Raw genomic sequence first — 8,329 nt, 5'->3', positions numbered from 1 at the left:
CCCCTTTTCCTTTGTACAAGGGAATAATTATACCTGACTTCCAATCCTCCGGGACTCTACCTTCCTCCCAGGCCAATCTGCACATCTTCCACATCCATTCTACTACCATCTCTCCCCCATGCTTCAGCATTTCACCACACACTTCATCAATTCCTGGGACTTTCCCCGATTTAAGTTTCTTCATTGCTTCCACAACTTCTATCCTACTGATTTTTTCCTGTCTTCTCACCTCCCTCCTTCGCCCAGCCATTCCCCAGCCGCTTATACTCGCATTACTTCCATTCTCTATGTTCAACAATTCCTTAAAGTGTTCTTTCCATCTGCTCACTTTTTCTCCCTTCTCCACTAGTAATCTACCATTTTTATCTTTCACTCCCCTGCTAACTTCACTTCCACCCTGTTTTTCTCTTTTCACCTCTTTCCAGAATAATAATAATAATAATAATAATAATAATAATGAAAAATAATCTGATGCTCAAAAGATAATGTTACAGACGTCATAATAAGGGTAAAAACATAGCTATGTGATACACAACTTATAAGGTAAGTTATCGGAGGCACCAAGACTCAAAGTATTATGAAGGTGAAATGAGAATCCCTTAGAATAGCACACCCCTCTGTGTATGTGACAAAGAGAGAGAGAGAGAGAGAGAGAGAGAGAGACCCATGCGGATACAAGGCATACAAAGGTGTGAGAGCTTCGTTATCTTCTGTTTCATCCATGGACCTTGGTAATATTATTTGTACCTTATCATAATCTAGGCCTACTTATTTTTCTTTTAACCTCCTGGCAGTAGAAGCATCCGTAAACAGTGACATCTTATTTAGGTTATTTCCTGTTGTGTCTGTGGTTCGTGGTTGTTTTAAGCAAATCCTTCTATCTTTTATCATGACTCCAATACCTTTTACTTTGATTACCTATTGGAGTGAAGGGGTTAAGGCAGGTAATATGTGACCTCCCCTTATACAAAACTTACCCCTGACTAAAATTATCTGGTTGTTGTAAGAATGAAATATAACCCACGTCATCACTGTGCAGGTGTTATACTCGTACCGGTACATCTGGAATGTATGAGATCTAAGCGGTTCCTTTTGCAAATTGATTTTATTTTGGATGTTGAGTACCACACAGAGTGCAAGAGGATGTAAGAGTGAGAGGGTTGTGCGTCGTAGGAAAGGGATCGTTAATGATTAGGGACAGTAACTGGAGCTCCCTTTCTTGATGACACCTCTCATAGGATGCGGCGTATGGCAGTAGAAAGATGTATGGACAGTACATCATCAGAATAATTTGAGAGCGTCTTTGTCTTGTGTTTTGTCTGGTATTTCCTTATGGAGAAGTTGCTTAGCCTTGTTTTATCCATAGTTCACCTTTTTCTTTTACACACTGGTGCACTGGAGTGCGAGCAGGTATTGTTTTGCTTCCCCCCCGTGCGCGCGCGCGTGTGTGTGCATGCGCGCATGTGTGAGAGAGAGAGAGAGAGAGAGAGAGAGAGAGAGTGGAGGAGATTTAAGCTCTCTTATCACAACACACAAAAGCCATAAATATCACTTCCGTGTTGAAATAGGATAATGTCAATGCAGTGACTGTATGGAATGAGTCAGTGGTGTGGATTGAGTGGTGTGAATGGAGTGGCTGGTGTGAATGTGGATACTGCCTGCCTCATCTACACTGAAACTAGGTTGGCTGGTGGAGCGAGGTGAATGCAGCCAGTTGGATCGAGCTAGTGTTATTGGCGTAAGTGTATATGAAGTGAAAGATTAAGCGAGACTAAGTAGAGCGTGTAAGAGTGGAGCGAGTTACGTGTAGCGAGTTTTGGTGGTGCAGAGAGTAGATGAGAAGTGCGATTGTTGTAGTGCGATATGGACCGTGTAAGGTTAAGCGGGTACAGGTGGATTTTTTTTTTTTTTTTTTTTTTAAGACAGAGCAACTGAAGAGAATGATTCAAAGGATGGATTTGCACTTGGCGAACGAACATGAACAAACACTTCCGACAAACCATTCACGAACGTTCCCGTATACGATCGCATACGTCCCCGTGAGCATCAGTTGTCCCGGGAGCTCCGCAGTAGAAGTCAGCCTCGATGTCCCCACTGCAATCACTCATATGCCATAATGTCAGAGACAAGAGAAAACTGTGGCACGTGCTGGAATTACTGGCATCCATGGGGATTGAAAGAAAAGAGAATGTTCTGACAGTCACTGGAGCATTCGTGTGAGTTCGTTCAGGGTCGAGTATTCTTCCCGGATCGGCTGCGCATGCCCATTACAAGGGAGCACAAAGGAAAGCAAACAGCAACAGAGCTTTTGGTCCTTTCGTGGCTGTTTGGTATAGGGAAGAGTGTCACTAACGAAACTATTCTACCAGTTCAGGACAAGGTTAGAAATGCAGGAAGGCTCCTGGTAATTATTCACGCTCGTTCGCCAAGTGTAACTCCATCCTAAGAGTAAATGTGAGCCAAACAAATGGGAATGGATATAAAATGGATGGAACAATTCCCGGTATAAGTAAGACAAATATGGATGGGCCAAGTATAAATGGAACAGTTACAGGCGGCGCGACTAAAAGGAGGGAATGTTGTGTGAGTGGAATAAACATATTAGGAGCTACGTGTTGTATACTGTAACTTGGCCAAAAAGTGCCATGTCTGCATCGAACCTGTAGTAATAAATCAACGTTAGAATATGATGCTAGTCACGAAGAAGTGCATTTGATGGAATGTAGAGTTGTAGCACTATTTTTGTCTGCCTGCGAGCTACATGAAATTGGCTACAAAAAGACAAAAATGTAGGCCAAGTTAAGGTGAAAAGATATTTGGAGCGAGAACGAGTAAAGTTGTGTGGAGTGAAGCGTGTGTTGCATTTTCAGTGCTGTTGCTACTGCTGCTTCATTGTCATCATTTTTGTCTTATTCTGGTAGTTTAGTCGAACTCTTGTAGGATCTGCCTAGTCTTCCTGTCCTCCTCCTCCTTCGTGTTTTTATCCTCCTGTTGTCCTTTTATTTTTCCTTCTTTTTCTTCTTAATTTTTACTTCTTTTTCCTCTTCCTTATCTTGTCCCTTCTTTTTCCCCTTCCTCTTATTTTTCCGTCTTTTTTCTCTTCTCTTCCTTTTTTCTTATTTTTCCTTCTGCCTCTTCTTAATCCTTTCTCTTCCTCATCGTTTTCCATATTTTCCTCATATTTTCCCTTCTTTTCCTCATGTTTTCCTTCTCTTCCTCCTCCCCTCCCTTTTCCTTCCTTCGTCATCCTCTTTTTTGCTTCTGTTTTCTCATCTTTTCCAATTATTCTTGTCTTTTTTCCATCCCTCTTTTTCTTTTTCATCATTCTCTTCTTTTCCCTTCCTATTTTTTCTCCTCCTCTTCTTTTTCCTCCTACTCTTCTTCTTTTTCCTCCTACTCCTCCTCCTTTTTCTTTTTCACCTTCCCCTGGTAGTTGTGACGTCATTCGTGCCCGTACAAGCAAGCATGCATGCTGAGAAACTCTTCTGCATCTTGGTATCCAACGAACAGTAGAATCACTGGATTCGAAGGCCAATGAGAAACAGTGAATACATCTATGCCAGAAGTAGTCTGCCTTTATTTTTAACACAGTCCACCATAATTTTATTAGTTATTACTGTAATTTGTTAGGTTTATATTATTATCTGCTATAGTAGTTGGATCTTGAAAATTCAATTTCACAGAAAAGCCAAAGGTGAAAGTCACAAGGTAAGGCCAGCTTAAGCAATTATGACCTAAATTTGATCACACTTAATGGAATGGCCGAGGGTTAGACAAGAATGAAGTAATTCGATCGGTCAAAGGACAAGGTCATAGATCGAAGTCAGATATTCTGTCCCTAGACCATGCGTTCGGCTTGGATGTTATACTGTCTGATTGCTCTTTGTTAATCTGTTTTGTAACCTTCTTTAGTATCAGCCTCCTTGCTCCACCTTTTCTCTCTCCTGCCATGATGAAAGAAGAAGAAACAAAGGAAGAATGAAAGAAGAGAATAAAGTTTTTTGTTTCACTTTCTTTACGTCTTTGCTTCCTGTTTCATGCTTTATCTTTGTGTTCGATTTAATTGAAAAACAGCTAAAAAGAAATGAAAATGGTGGAAATTAGAGATTTATTCTTTCTCCGTTAATATTTTCTTTTTGTCTTTCCTTCTTTGTTTGTCTCGTGAAATTGAAAAGAAAACGAAGAAAGAATGAGAAAAGAGAAAAATGTGTGTGTGCTTTCTCTGATTATTTTTGCCCTGGTTCAGCTGCACTTCTGGGATTTTTCCTTTGCATCTCCGTCTCCGCCACTGAAGTGGAGGAGGAGAAAAAGGATGGGAAAGAGATTATAAGAAAATCGAGTAGGAAGAAACAAGATATTTATGTTGGTCCGTTTTTGGCTGTATTTACCGTTCTCTCTCTCTCTCTCTCTCTCTCTCTCTCTCTTCGATAATACCCATAATTACCTACAGACTCGGGCCACTCATATCATGAAGTCAGTTTTTTCTGTTTTGCTTTGGCATCTGGCGAATTGTTTTCATAATCGTTCTACCACTATACGATTTAATATCAGGTCGGGTACCACACACACACACACACACACACACACACACACACACACACACACACACACACCTAGAGAGAGAGAGAGAGAGAGGTGTGTGTGTGTGTGTGTGTGTGTGTGTGTGTGTGTGTGTGTGTACATACATATATTATAAAATAATGTTGAAGACATGTTACGAAGCTTACCACGATTTTCCTCGTCATTTCATTTTACCCCAAGAAAACGTAATTTATATGATTGTTTTCCTGTTATCAGACAGTTTTGTTTTTATTAGGAGAATACTGTGGTACTGGCAAGGCTCTAACCAGGCCATTTCAGCTAGAAAATTCCATAGTTAAATCAGATCATCTGTGTGTAGCAAGATTCAAAGGACTAAGACATTTTTCAGCTGGTGAGGCTAATCCAGTGGGCAAACAGGCAAACAAAGACAGGCTTGGGAGAAAGCGAATGTATGAGTAATGATAGTGTGCATTGTGAATACTGGAGTGTATAATGAATAACAGGAATGCATGAGGGGTAAAATTTGGTATGAATGAGACACTGGAGTTCGTGAGGGCTGTGTTTGGCGAAGAATGGAGTGTAAGGATGACAAATTTCGTGGCAGTGGTGAAACTGGTTCGGGTGAAGAATGAGAGCCTGTATAGCTATTAATAAGATCTGAAAGCAGGTTTGATATTGCGTGAGGATGAGGGCATGGTTGTGTGCGAATAGAGAGTGCTTTGCGTGAAGAACGATGAAAAATGGTGTTTGAGATGAATATTAAAGTGTTAGTGATTGACTGAACTAAATGCAAAATAAGTATGTGTGTGTGTGTGTGTGTGTGTGTGTGTGTGTGTGTGTGAGAGAGAGAGAGAGAGAGAGAGAGAGAGAGAGAGAGTATGAGTATTGTGTGAATGCTTGTTAAGAATGTGAAGTGGTGAGTGCAGGAGAGAGTGCCAGGTGACAAAGGCCTCGCTCGATATCCCTTTGAGGTGGCTCCTCCCGCGGACAAGGTGGGGGTGAAGTGTGGGGGGAAGGGATGGGGGGAGGGCAACGACCAGGCCTCCTAAGGGTACGTCCAGGGCCAAGGGCACGAGAGCGTGAAACAGGCAGGCAGGTAGACACACAGGTAGGCAGTTAGGAGGCGAAGAGAGAGGCAAGCAGTGAGGGTGGTGGCTAGGGAGGTAGAAAGTAGGCGACAGGCAGGCAGACAGACAGAGGGGGAGGAAGCATCCAGATAAGCGAGAAAAGGGACAGGCAGGGTGGGTGATGATATGGAAGCAGAAAGATAAGCAGCAAGACACAAAAAGATAGACAGGTAGACAGGTGAGAGGACAGGAAGGTGGGGAGACAGGCAAGTGGAGAGAGACAGACAGATGGGGAGGCAGGAGTCGGTGGGAGACAAGGAGCAGGATGACAGAGGCAAAAATAATATCTTGAGTGGAAGGTAAGGAGGGATGCAGTAGGGGGAAGAGAGAGAGAAAGAGAGAGAGAGAGAGAGAGAGAGAGAGAGAGAGAGAGAAGAAGCAGATAGAAAAAAAAGAAAAAGAAAAAAGAAACAGCGGCAGTCGGAAGGAACTGAATAAAATTGAGGGAGGAGAGGAACAGAACAGCGAGAAAGCTGGAGGGAGATGGGAGCTGTGAGACAAAAGGAGGACAGAAAGATAGTGAAGGACGGAGGATGAGACAGTCAAGAAACGCATGGAAAAAGGAGTGGATGCCCAGAAGGAGGAGTGAGAAACAGGGAGGAAGGAAGAGGGGAAAGAGAGAAGGAGAGGGGAAAAAAGATAAGTGAGAGGTAGGGGGCGATGGGGCAGTGATAGAGGGGGAGGTGTAAAAAAGGGGAGTGAGAGGTAGATGGGGGGAAAGTGAGTGTTGGAGGGAGAATGGTAAAATAATGGAGAGAGTGAATATACGATTATAACATAGGCTATGAGATAATAGCATAATGTGAAATTTTACAGCAGCAGCAATTTATACTGTATATAATGTACAGGATGAAAACACAGCATATTCGCCTATCGATAGCGCAAGGTTATAGAAGAACAACAATATATATATATATATATATATATATATATATATATATATATATATATATATATTTTCTGGGTATATAGTTGGAGATTTATGAGGTGCTCTGTGTTAATGCCGCGCTCTGGTTTATGCCCGTTCCTAGCAATAATGATTACCACTAACTTTAGGTGCACACGTCTGGTAGTTCGTGCATTTCTCATTTAATTATTTTCGTGATTTTCGTCCCCCTCATTATTGTTGTTGTTGTTGTTGATGTTGTTGTTGTTGTTATTATTATTGTTATTATTATTATTATTATTGTTATTATTATTATTGTTGTTGTTGTTATCTTATATAATAATAATAATAATAATAATAATAATAATAATAATCTATTTCTATCTATTCTATAGCCCGACGCCCTAATCCCGCAAAGGGTGGCCGCAGACAAAACGCCTCCGAGTCGCTCTGTCACCCACCATTTGACTACCCTCCCCCCAACTCACCCCCCCCTCCCTCATATACCTCTCAACTCCATCCCTCCACCTCATCCTCGGTCTACCTCTCCCTCTCTCTCCCTCCACCTCACCTACATACACCCTCTTAGTCAGTCTTTCATTCTCCATTCTCTTCACATGTCCAAACCACCTCAGTGTATTTCTCCTAATCTTCTCAACCACATCCACATCCACCCCACAGCGTTCCTTCACTTCTTCATTCGTCAACCTGTCCCTCCACGTCACTCCACATGCTCCTCTCAAATAACTCATTTCCACTGCACTCACTCTTGACTTGTTCCCCTCTTGCAAGGTCCATGCCTCGCTTCCATACGTCAGGGTAGGGATCACAATACTATCATGCAGTGACTTCTTAACTTCCATACTCACCTCCCTATTTCTCATCACTGCTTTCAGTGTACCAACAACCTTCCTTCGCTGCTGTACCCTTTCACGCACTTCATCCCCCAGAGTTCCATCCTTACTCATCACACTACCCAAGTACTTGAATGCACTCACATTCTCCATATCCTCACCATTCAACCTCACTGCACACTCTGTGACTTCATTCCTCTCAAACACCATAACTTTACTTTTGTTTACATTAACTTTCAGATTCCTCCTCCTACACACTGTCCCAAATTCATTCACCAAACCTTGCAACTTCCATTCATCTTCACTCAACAGTACTGTATCTTCAGCAAACAGCAACACCGGAAGCTTCCAAATCTCACCCTCATTCATTAGAACCACCCCCACATCCACTGCCCTACCCTGCACCTCCTTTACAACCCCATCCATGTATATATTAAACAGCCATGGAGACATCACACAATCCTGTTTCAGTCCCACATTGAGATCAAAGAACTCACTCAGCTCACCATCCACTCGCACGGTAACCCTAGCTCCCTCGTACATACTCTTCACAGCACTCAACAATTTTCCCACCACTCCATAATAATAACAGGTTTTCCTTCGTTCTTTCCTCTCTCCTTCCATCCTGTATTTTTTCCTTCTGTTTTATATTCCCCTTTCCTATTTCCCACTTTCATTCACTTTTGCTGCCTCTCCTTCTCCGTTATTCCTCATCTGTAATGTTTCCTCTCCTTCGTTCTCTTCAGTTCTCTTCTGTTATTTTTGTTCTCGCTCCTTCCGTTATACCGTCTTCATTGTTTCTTCTCAGTTCTGTTCCTTTCTCGTCTTTCATTGATTTATTTCACACTGTCCTTTGTCTTTTTTCTGTTCCCGTTTTTCCCTTTCTTTCGTTTACATCCTTTCCTCTTAACCACTTTTTT

This window comes from Coenobita brevimanus, chromosome 80 (genome assembly GCF_032717465.1).
Source record: "Coenobita brevimanus isolate Jiangsu-jjx chromosome 80, ASM3271746v2, whole genome shotgun sequence".
Taxonomy (NCBI): domain Eukaryota; kingdom Metazoa; phylum Arthropoda; class Malacostraca; order Decapoda; family Coenobitidae; genus Coenobita; species Coenobita brevimanus.
Note: the sequence above shows the minus strand (reverse complement) of the source record.